A 12,214-nucleotide genomic window follows, 5' to 3' on the forward strand; every position below is an offset into this window, starting at 1 on the left:
AATTATTGACAAAAAAAAAAACAATGCAATGTCTCAAGATTGTCGAAGACATCCATTATTTTTCGAAAAATATTGCACCCAAACATTTCCCTACTGGTTCTAAGGGCAAATTGTGGATTAGATATGTGACTTATTGGTATTATAAATGTAGCACGGAATATTCTACTTCAATAATATTTTTTAAAAATAATATAGCATACGTACAAAATATGTCAAGTAGTGATTTTTTTATTGTGATATTGTTTGAATTTAGTCTAAGCAATGTTTCTTCCAGGGATGTATGCCAACTTTTAAGTTTTTCAATGAGTATTCATCGTTTGGTATTTACAAGAGAGATATCTCAAAATCTCATATATTCTTTTCTTTAAACAGATCCAATAGACCAGTGATTCCCAAACTGAGGGACTCCCCCTGAGAGGCGTGAAGAAGGCACAAAATGAGCTATGAAATAATTTATAAACTCTAAAGGCGTTCGAATTTTTAAAACTTAAGAGTCCAAGTGTCTTGTTTTTTTTTTTTTTTTCTAAAACAATAAAATTCGTACGATATTTTAAAAATTCCACTTTTATTAGTCATTAGTACTCAATAACCTACTCTCTGACACTCACCTTTTGTGAATGTTGGCCTATTAATTAATTCTGACAATTCGCAAAAAAGTAAGTGCATAACTACCTAGGTATAAAGTGTTCCTTATTTTAAGTCCCTGTATCTCGGAGACCTATTTTTTTTTTTTCAAAATCAAAAATGTGACTTTCTCCCGAAATTTCATTTCAAGTATTTTCCTGAAATTTGTAGATTTCCCACTGACTACAAATTTTTATAAGTAGATGCGATTCTAAGACACTAAATTTCACCTCTAAATGTCTGTCTATAGGTTTGGGTACAAAACCTCGCGGCGACAACCTCGCGGACCAAAATCTCGCCTGGCCAAAACCTCGCCTCCCAAAACCTCGCGGCCCAAAATCTCGCCGGGCCGAAACCTCGCCTGGCCAAAACCTCGCGGGACAAAATCTCGCCTGGCCGAAACCCTGCCTGGCCAAAACCTCGCCGCCCAAAACGTCGCGGGCCAAAATCTCGCGGGGCCAAAACCTCGCCTGGCCAAAACCTCGCCACCCAAAACCTCGCGCCCCAAAATATCGCCATACCCAAAATCTCGCCTGACCAAAATGTAAATGTTCCAACAGATGATAAGGATGACGGTATAAAAGACGCTGTTTCAGAAGAAGTATCACGGGTAGTTGACCAAGTCCCACGATACCATATGAAAATTCTATTTCTGTATTAGAGGATTTCAATGTGAAGGTAGGGCGACAGGATGTTTTTAAACTGGTTATAGGGGGAAAAAGTCTGCATAAGGAAAGTAATGACAACTAACGGGGTTAGTTTCGTGAACTTTGGAACATCCAAAAACTTAAAATTTTAACAAAAATCTAATAATATTTATGAAAGTATGAAATAATATATGAGTTTTTACAACGTCCCTTGATTATGTCCTGTAGGTTAAAGGAGACGTAGATGACCAGGATGAAGGAAATGATCGAATAAAGAAAGTGGGAAGAAACGGGAATAACCTGAGAAAGCCCACGTACACGATGTTTTGTATATTATTATCATTATTATTATTATTATTATTATTATTATTATTATTATTATTATTATTATTATTATTATTATTATTATTTGTAATGTGGAATTGAATATTAAGAAACTCATTGGGTAAATTTTAAAGAAAAGTTTCATTCGCGGCGAGGTTTTGGCCACGCGATGTTTTGGGTGGCGAGGTTTTGGCCCGGTGAGGTTTTGGCAACGCGAGATTTTGGCCCAGCGAGATTTTGGCCCGCGAGGTTTTGGCCGGCGAGGTTTTGGCCCGGCGAGATTTTGTCCCGCGAGGTTTTGGCCACGCGAGGTTTTCGGCGGCGAGGTTTTGCCCACGCGAGGTTTTGGCCACGCGAGGTTTTGGCCCGGCGAGATTTTGTCCCGAGAGGTTTTGGCCGGCGAGATTTTGGGCGGCGATGTTTCGGCCGCGAGATTTTGTCCGTATCCCCTGTCTATAAGGTAAGTAGGTGTAATGTGAAATACAGTTTCACGTTGCTAAGCGTTCACTTTCTTGATAAGAGAGAAAAGAAGAAATAATGCGCCCGCCATATGTAAGTTGGCGCTCTAAAGGTTAGAGTATGACGGGTGATTGTTGCTGTTTCAGTGTTTCTATTCGTATATAAGGATATATCTAACTAACAGTGGTCAGGTCGTAAGGGGGTATTCGCGACAGTCAATGTTGGGTAGGCCCTAGTTCCGACAGTTCTACAAATTTGCAATTCGTACAACGTATTACATTAGTATCAAAGTTAAAGGGTTCAAATGAACTTATCACTGTTCTGCATTTATAGTTGCAGCAGAATGGTACGTAATTATTAACGTAAAACTGTTCAGTGCAGTTGATCGTTAAGAAATATGAAGTGCCTTTGAGGCTCCTCGTAATGAAACGTCACTAACAACTGCAGCTAGAGGATTTGATGTGCCTAGGAATACGTTACGAGAAAGGGTTATCAAAGTAGATAGGTTCACTAGTAAGAACTTTAGGGGTTTTCCAATTTTCTGAGAAAAGTAAGAGAAGGGGTTTGTACAAAACGAATACTAAAATTTGACGCCATGGAATTTGGTCTCACCGTTACTGATTTACGTCGGATAACTTTTTCTTATGCTGATAAAAACTAAATTGAACACCGTTTCAGCAAGAAGTCGGAAATGGCTGAATATGATTAGACGTATAACTTCTAAAACCGATATCCATCAGTTACTACAGAGAAAGCTCAGGAATTATCATTTTCTAGAGCTAGAGGCCAACAAAAGATACAGTAGAATCATTTTCTAAGACTTCGAAAGAGTATTATAAAAAGAATAATTTGTGGAATAAACCAGGACACGTTTTCAAGGTCTTCTAAAATTCTGGGGAGCAGGAAAATTCGGTGTAGGAAATTTCGGTGTAGGGAAATTCGGTGTAAGAAAACTCGGTGTACAGAAAATTCTGTGTACGGAAAACTCGGTGTGGGGAATGTTAGGTGTAAAGAAAGATTCGTTGTAGTAGACCGTAGGTTTTATTAAAAACTCAACTTTGAGGATAAATGAGCGTATTAGTTTTAAGTTCAAACTTTGTGTAGAACGTACCTTTACTGTCTACTATAACAAATTAAAAAAAAATGTCATCGTGAAATAATTTGAATTCTAGATTTCGACGGATTTTAACATTTCTTGGCCCTTACATGACGAGAAATTTGTTTTTCGATGTCCGTTCATGTGATTTAGCGAAGCGACCATCGCTACTAATCGACATTTAATTTAAAACTTAAGTTTGGAGGATGTCTCCTAGAATTTTCTACTTCCAAAAAAAAAAAAAAAAAAAAAATGTAGATTGCTGGACGGGTAAAGTTGAAAATTGTAGATTTTCAAAAATGGTCTGACGATTTTGTCTATTTTATAAGCAAACACTTAAATCGAAATTCTTCAAAAACGACATTTATGTTACTCAAAGGTGTAAAAATAAATGCCTGAACTAAAGTATCTACTTCTGATTGGAGGAGTAGTCAATAAGGAGTCAATAGGGTTGCAGTACTTGTTTACCTTAACTTAAGGCAAACAAACTAAAGTGTCTGATTGGAGGAGAAGTCAACTATTTGTACAACTATTATCTGATAAAACCATCCTGCTTTATATTGTCCTTTCCACTAAGATTTTTTTGATCAATATATTTTTGCATCTTGCATATGTATATACAGAGTGATTCTTTCAAAACTCACGGATTACATTTGGCTCTAGAATTTCTAACTGAAGTCCGATTTTCATGCGGTTTATTGCAAATCATCAAGAAAGGATGGGAGATTTTTGGGAGTATGTTTACTGTTTTAAATTCATCCGAGGTAATATCGAGCAGGCCGCAAGAAAAACAGCAAATATTCGCCATTGTACGTTACAGTTCGAATGAGATATTGGATATTTGAAGTGAAATTGAAGAATACAAATTAAGTGTTAGTGAAAATACAAATTAAGTGTTAGTGGTAACACACACAAATCACATGTTGAATAGCTATAGCCGCTTCTCGTTACAAACGACAGAGAGATTTCTTGGGCGACTTAAAGAGTCGGTAACTGACATCATCCACAACATCCGGTAGTGCTTCACTGTCTTACTCAGAAGCGACCCTGTTTCCTGCAATTTGTACACTAATGACCATATTATGTTCCTGTTTGGGGCAGAACGCGAGGCAAAGTTGCGTGTAAATGCCCTTTGCGTAGCTACAACAGATCCCGTTCTCCAAAAACCTTTTAACGATAATATAACGTTGCTCCAAAGAGTACATTATTATAACTGTGTCCTGATCATATTGATACAGTAGCACAGCATAATTCTCAATACAACGGCCCAGTTTCTTGTTTCTTATTGACCGTCGCGAGGTTGTCATCTAACGAAGAAACTCAAATCTCCACACCGCACCTCACCTAATTCCAATTCGGTATAGTGGCGAATATTTGCTGTTTTTCTAGAGACGTGGCCGATATTACCCCAAATGAATTTAAACCAGTAAACATAGTTCCATAAATCTCCCAACGTTCCTTGATCATTTCCCACAAACCGCATGAAAATCGGACTTCAGTTAGCAATTCTAGACCCAAATGAAAACCATGAGTTTTAAAAGAATCACCTTGTATATGTTCTATGATGTACTATAGGAAAGGTGTTTTTAGTTGTTCCTATAACTATTCTCTGAACTTAAAGTTGTAATTGTTTTATTTCCGACAAAAAGTGTCAGCTTCATTGTGTGATGAAAAGTAGTTTATAGTAATACTCCACAAAAGACATGAAAGAAGTATGGACTCAAGGCAAAAAAAAAACTAAAATAAAAAATAAAAATGAAAAAGATAAAAATAATAATAATAAAAAATAAAATGCTTTTCTTGAATTAGGTAATAACGTTTTATTCGTTACATTTTATGGTTTTCGTTTTCACAATATGAAGTGTCGTAAATTATTGTAAGTGGTAATATTTAATATGTATTACACCGAATCTACCTTACACCTAAATTTCCCCACGCCGAGTTTTCCATACACCGAATTTTCTGTACACCAAATTTTCCTACACTGAGTTTTCTTACACCGAATTTTCCTACACCGAATTTTCTTACACCGAATTTTCCTAGACCCAAAATTCTGATGTATGAATGTGCTGTTACATATGCCACTTATATCTGTATTGCTGCATTTTTCCCTTTTTATTTCTAGACTATTTAAAAGAAGTGTTGGAAGTCCCCATAGCAAGTGTCGGAATTCCCCAAGAAAGCTTGAAGAGACTCGACACTGCGTACCTGTAGCGTTTGCGGAAAATTGAACAGATTACAATAACGTTTCAAGTACATAAGTACTATGGTAATGAGGATGGCTTATATATCAAGTATTGCAGTGTGTGCAATCATTTCGATGCAGATAAATTGAAGCTGTCTGACGCTTAGCATATCAGGATTACCCCAAATTACCTAATTAGTCTCATATATCAACAGTTATTTAATTGGATTTTATAGATAGTACCTGGCTTTCTACCTTTTTGATGTTCTTCATTACCTTTAACTTAAGAACTTAACATTTGAAAAAGTTGAGCTTAGCAAAGAGTTTTAATGAAACTAAATGATTATGGAGAAGGATGGAATTGGTGTAGGGTTGCCAACTCTGGAAAATAAAAAAACCGGTGTAATGCGCCACTAAAATATACCTGTACCTAGCGCTCCTTACCGAAACCCTATGCATTGTGTTAGGAAATCTTCTGGTGGAGTGCGGCCTGTTTTGGATCTAAGAGGATTGAATCAAAAAGTAATCTCACCACGAGTGCAAGTAGAACCAATCTTTGAGATTTTGTCACGATTGTCTGGAGCAAAGTTCTTTTCGTCTTTTGACTGTACTGCTGGTTACTATGGTTTAGCCTTGCATCCTGACTCTTATGAATGCACAAGTTTCGTCTATCTAGGTAGACAATTTTGCATGTGTGTGCTGCCTATGGGGTTACGATCTTCACCTGCGATTTTTCAGTCTGTTATGAATAAATTCTTCACTATGGACACTCGTTCTTTTGTAGTGGTCTATTTAGATGACGTTTTATGTTTTTCGAGTGACATAGAAAGCCATTTCCAACACCTTGATCATGTTTTTAGTATCTTTGATAATGCAAATTTTTCGTTGAATTACAAGAAATGTAAATTCATCCAGACGGAAATCTTATTCTTAGGTCATGTTGTTAATTGTAAAGAAATTAAAGTAGACCCCAGAGCCAATGAAGCTATACGTTGTTTCCCACTTCCGAAGACAAGAAAACAATTAAAATCCTTCTTAGGAATTGTGGGATGGCGACATCGCCATATTCCTCACTATGCAGAGTTAACTGCTCCATTATATCAACTTCTGAAAAAGGATGTACCATTTAAATTTCTGGAAGAGCATTTGAGAAATTTTGAGGTGTTAAGAAAACTGGCAAGTGAACCACCAGCGTTAGGACAACCAAATTTTGACTTAACATTTCATTTGTTCAGTGACGCCTGTGCTGAAAATCTAGCTGGATATCTGGGGCAATACCAAGATGATAATCATGATATAACTGTCATAGCGTATGCCAGCCGAAAACTTAAAATTCATGAATTGTCCATGACAATTTTTCAATTGGAACTTCTTTCAATTCTCTTCCTGTGTGAGAGATTTTCCAATTATATTCTAGGAAGACAGACAATAGTGCACTGCGACAACCACGCAGCTACTTATGCTTTTTCTTTAAAAAATTTGGATTCAAGAACTACTAGAATTATATTAAAATTACAGAGATACGATCTGAAGTTTGAACATGTACCTGGAAAACAAAACTTCATTGCTGATGTTTTAAGTAGATATCCACCAAATGTTGCAGAGGAAGAGAAGCAGATACTTCTAAGTAAATATGATTCAGAGATAGAAAACTAAAAGACAGAAAATTTTAAAGAAAATGTAAGATGAAACCAATGACAAATGGATTAGTTGAAGAGGATTACAAACATCTAACCGTATTCAGGAAAAGAAAACTTGGAAATTGAATTTCAGAAAAATTTTCTCTAATGACAAAATTTTTATTTGGACAAGCGGGAGTCTGTAATGCGCCACTAAAATATACCTGTACCTAGCGCATTACTAGATGTTCGTGAACTACAATTTGGATTTTAATCCGTATCCCAGAATTTTAAATTTTGATTGCAATTGGTTTTTGATCTGCATCTCAAGATGTTAAAATTGAAATTACAGAAAATTAATAAATTTTTTCGAAACGAAAAAAAATATATACGTGTATTAACTAAAAGATTTAAAAGTTGGTGTGTATTATTGAAAAATATAAATTTAATTCTTCTGTACACGGAATTTGAGGATTAAAACAACTACACCAGGTAACCTAGAAATAATTAAATATAAATTTTGTGGAAAGGGAGAGAAAATAATAAAAAATGAAGTGCTAGAATAAATTTATTCGGGGGAGACTCCCTCTCCCTATCATCATCGTCCACCTAAACTTCTAGAAGAGAAATGAAATAATTAATGATATAAATTGAAGCAGTAAAATTCAAAATTGATGGTGTTATAAACATTCTTATTGAATTTGGCCTATTCTACTTCTAACTGATTATGATAAATTAACCTAACAATATATCTACAAATGGTAATTCTATAATACCGTTTAAATGTTTTACAATGGGATTCGACGAACTCAAGGTTGTATATTCATAATGTTTTCTGATAATATAATATATAGAATTTTGAAAAGTATGATCCTACAGGAAGCATGATCTGAGAATCGTAATAATATATATATGTTGCAGGTTCAATACGTGTGTCATTAATTGCAGAGATGTTAATAGTAGATCATTGTGGTGGGAGTTTATGTATAGAAGAAATGAAGATAGATAAATATTGTAAATAAGAAATATAATTATGAATAGGATTCAGACTAATGAAAATATAATGGTAATTGGTATTTATTTGTTTCACCACACAATGAAATACTGTTGAGGATTTTAAGTTAAAGAAAAATCTGCGCCTAGGATCAGAAAATCAAGGAAACAAGCAAACTTATATATATGATCTACGTATATATACATAATTATATAAACAACTAAGGTAATAAATTTAACCTGAGTTCGTAAACGAAGAAGAATCCATCGCTATATGTTGTTGTTAGATTATTATAAAATATGAAATATCTAGTAAAATTATAAACTGATAATAAAATAAACGTTACCATTGAATTTTTTTTTAAGTCTCTGGATTATTTTAATAAGTTAATATCGTAGATATTTTGGTATAATGTTACAACAAGATTTTTCTCTTTAATACTTTTCGTCATGATACTAATTTTCTGGTGTTGCTCTCCACATCGTCCTGAATCTTGATTTTTCTTCTGATCTTTCCCGTTTCTAAGCATAAACGGGTGGCGATTCCATTGCGCAGGGCCAAGACTCTTAACTGAGTTCATGTAAGTCAAAATTCAATGGTTTTTCCGTCATGTAAATAAGTGTTTAATGTAAATTTTATTACAGTTTGTAATTTAGAACTGTTGCTTGATGTGGATGTATTACCAATGAATTTAAGGTACCTGATGACATCTTTAAGCATCGATGCGCAACATGCATACCACTTAAGTAGCAGATTACTATTAAAAAACACACTACAACAATATTTTCGTTTCTTTTGATCGATATAATAACCTTTTATGCAGATTTCAAATATTTAGTTTTAGTAATGCCATAAGGAGATATTACAGTTATATTTTAGTGACTTTCAGCGACAGGGTTGGAAGTTAATACATTACATCTGTTCAACTCAAAATAGAAGTTACAAAAGAGAGTATCACACAAGCGTGATAACTTCTATCCAGGAGTATTACACCGGCAACCCCTCAAAACCCCAATGATATAGATCTAAGTGTGAAGTGTCTGTATTCTGCATATCCTTAGTACGTTCACTGATAAGCTTCATAGATACAATGTGCTATAAATGAGAAACTGAAATCGGCATTGATCATTTTATTGTATTTACCAGTGACTGCCACTTCTTTAAAATTATCGAAACAGATGAACGAAAGTATATTAATCGAAGAGCTCAATTCCAAAAGAGCCTAAGTCAGAAAAATAAGCTTTTCAGGAGACGACATTTTGTGTGCGTTTCCATCATTCCGTTTCCGTGAAAGAAAAGTAATTACGTAAAAGAAAATTGTAATTGCCTACGTTTCGTAAGATAACGGTGAAATTATCATCTATAGGAAGAATTTTATAAGTGTTTGTAGGCATGAGTCAGAAAATAACTTTAAAGAATGCTGTTGACTAAGGACATTTTGGACAACAATGCAGTTTTCTTTTATCTACAACCAATTTGATGTAGTTTTGGCATGAAAGCCTGTTCAATATACGAAGATGCTGAAATGGAACTTAATAGAACCAATATCTCAAAATTGACAAAAATTAACTTAAGCTCTTTTGGAATCCACCACTTCAATCATTAAGTGACAATTTTGGATTTGGAAAATGAAATTTATTCTTTTAACTTATACTTGAGCTACAGAAAATTGCTTTAAGAAGTCATTTTTCACTCTCAATAAATGTATAGAATTCCTTAAAAGTAAATTTTAAATTTTCCCTGATACAGTCCCTGTCATCTTTAAAATTATCTAAACTGATGAACAATACGAATTAATCGTTGATAGATGGTGAAAGATGACCGTTTTGGATTTACAGAATGAAAGTTAGATTTTAAATCCATACTTTAAACTAGATGAAATTGCTTCGAACTAGATACAAATCTGAAAAAAAAAAGTCATAAAGGTACTGGCAAGAAATTTATACCGGTCACCGGCTTTAATCATGATAACAGCAATATTTCCGGCCAGGTCGGTGAAAAACTGGACAGTTGCCAACCCTAGATTAGTGCAATAATAATATGTTAGGAAAAGGAAGAACACAAAGAAAGTTCACGGACGCGACCAGGGAATCCTAATACCAAAACTAAGCGTTCAACCATTGATCCATCAAACACTAAGCCACTGGCAAGGTTGCAAACTAATTTCCTTATTTATAAATAGTGTTAGACGTATGCCAGTGTTGTCAGGTGTATGATTTTAAATTAAAGTTCTTGTATGTGCCCTTTTTTTTAAAAAGGATGAATTGAATCTAATGAAATTTTATAAGAGCAGTCACCGGGATACTTTAAAATTTTATGTAATGAACAACTAAAATTATTTATCTTGGGGTCAAACATTAAATCATCTAGATGATTACTAACTTAATTGACCTAAAAATGACAAAATGAACTTAGTATGGCACTTTTCTCCCCTAATTTTCAGTTTCCATCTTGAAATAAACACAAATGACTTTAATAATATGATACAAGAAAACAGTGAGAAATTGATTATGCTTATTGATTTTTACTCCTCTAATATTCTGGCAACCCTGAAAAGTACTACAGAAAACTATTCATGTTTTCTCTTTTAACGAGGGATGGAATGAGTCAGGAAGTTCGTGACCCGTGACCCGGAAGACGAGACAGTTAGACCTATGACCCACCAGACCCATTACCTAAAGTGACCCGGAGACGAAACGTCGCCATACATAGATTATCTATAAGGCTACTATAATCTATTTCATGTAACCCAGAGGCGGATCCAAGGGGGGGGGGGCGATCGGGGCGATTGCCCCCCAGAATAGGAAACTTTCTTATTTTATATATAGACCCTATAAATAAAACCCATCCCAAAGTTTGGAGCCCTTAAAAGTAGCAGTATGACAACCCCCCCCAGAAGTCGGTCCTGGATCCGCCCCTGACGTAACCTGATAGGAAAAAGAAGTTTTCCCATAGGCGGCGCCACAGTGAGTGCAGTGGGTACAGCTGCACCCACATTAACTTCGATTTTCAGTCTTCCTACAATAATCCTGTTAATTTTGTATATTTCTTGTTTTCTATGTTTGGATATATTTGAGTGACTTCTTAAGTTACTTGCTATCATACCGTGTTTTTCTAGGGTTTTTAAAGTAAAATTTAGGGATTATTTTTAAGATCTTAAGGCTCAATAGTGCAGTTGTCCCATTCTAGCCTGCACCTACATTAACAAAATCCTGGCGCCGCCTATGTTTTATCCTCCATCACTCTCAAGTACAGGTGAATTGGTGTTCCGTCTTCCACACACGAAGTTATAGAGTCTATCTAAATACTGTATGTCTAAATAATAAATACAACTTTCATAATAACACTACATATTTTAAAACACTGAATTACATTTACTTGTATTAGTGAGGTACAGAGTAAGACGTGCTATTATAATGGAAATTTTATTGAACAGTTGTATTGTTTATTTTCCTTCCTTTTGGCAGTCGGGATTGTGACATAATGTTGGGATGGCAAGGGATGGCAGTGTTGGCAATTGAATGTGTATTTTGTGACCGTCAGCCCGGCCACAAAACTACGTTTTTGGACGAACAGTGTATATCTTTTTTAACTTTTATTCATGCGACGAAATCATTATTTTACTCATAGAAAAGAAAAGCTATTTTTCTTCTGGTGAGAACTTCAACTCTTTCTTTGTCTGCAGGTGTTCTTCAGTTGCTCTTATCGCTTCTCACGATGAAACAAAGAACTCGTTGTTTTTCAATATAACGCTTATCGTCTGGACAAAGTGCTTCGTAGTAGCAAGCTTATTTTTTTTCTTTCCCTAAAAATAGTTACCAACTTATATTTTTGTTACCATGACTGTTCCATATATATTTTCTTCGAAGCAACATTTATTAAGATTGGGAATATTTTTGGACACGAAGTTGATATCGTGTGTGAACGAATTTTCGCCGCCTGTCGTGTTCTCATGCACTCATATTACGTCATCCTTCCTACCGTGAGAACAATGTTTATGATTTGTAGGAGTCGTAGGTGAAATGACTCATTCACACAATTATCATCGTCCGCTCCTTTCCACTGAACTTTTTTACGTATAGTAGTAGTGTATGAAAATCTAATAGTCATGGAAAGAATCTACTAGTTCAGACTGCAACACTTTTTTTAACTATCATTTCCAAGCTTCGTTCTCACGGGACCAAAACAAATGTTGCTAGTGTTCTCCATTATACCGTCGTCATAGTTGCATTGTGTACTAATGCAGAAAACTTTGACATTTCATTA

General features: G+C 35.0%; 1 protein-coding gene across 1 annotated transcript in view; it reads right to left on the bottom strand.

Moving 5' to 3' along the window:
* Nucleotides 1-12,214, bottom strand: part of LOC145669192 (uncharacterized) — a 49,795-nt gene that overhangs the window by 20,255 nt on the left and 17,326 nt on the right. The window lies entirely within an intron of this gene.

Source organism: Thermobia domestica, chromosome 13, assembly GCF_964235325.1.
Source record: "Thermobia domestica chromosome 13, izTheDome1.hap1.1, whole genome shotgun sequence".
NCBI lineage: Eukaryota > Metazoa > Arthropoda > Insecta > Zygentoma > Lepismatidae > Thermobia > Thermobia domestica.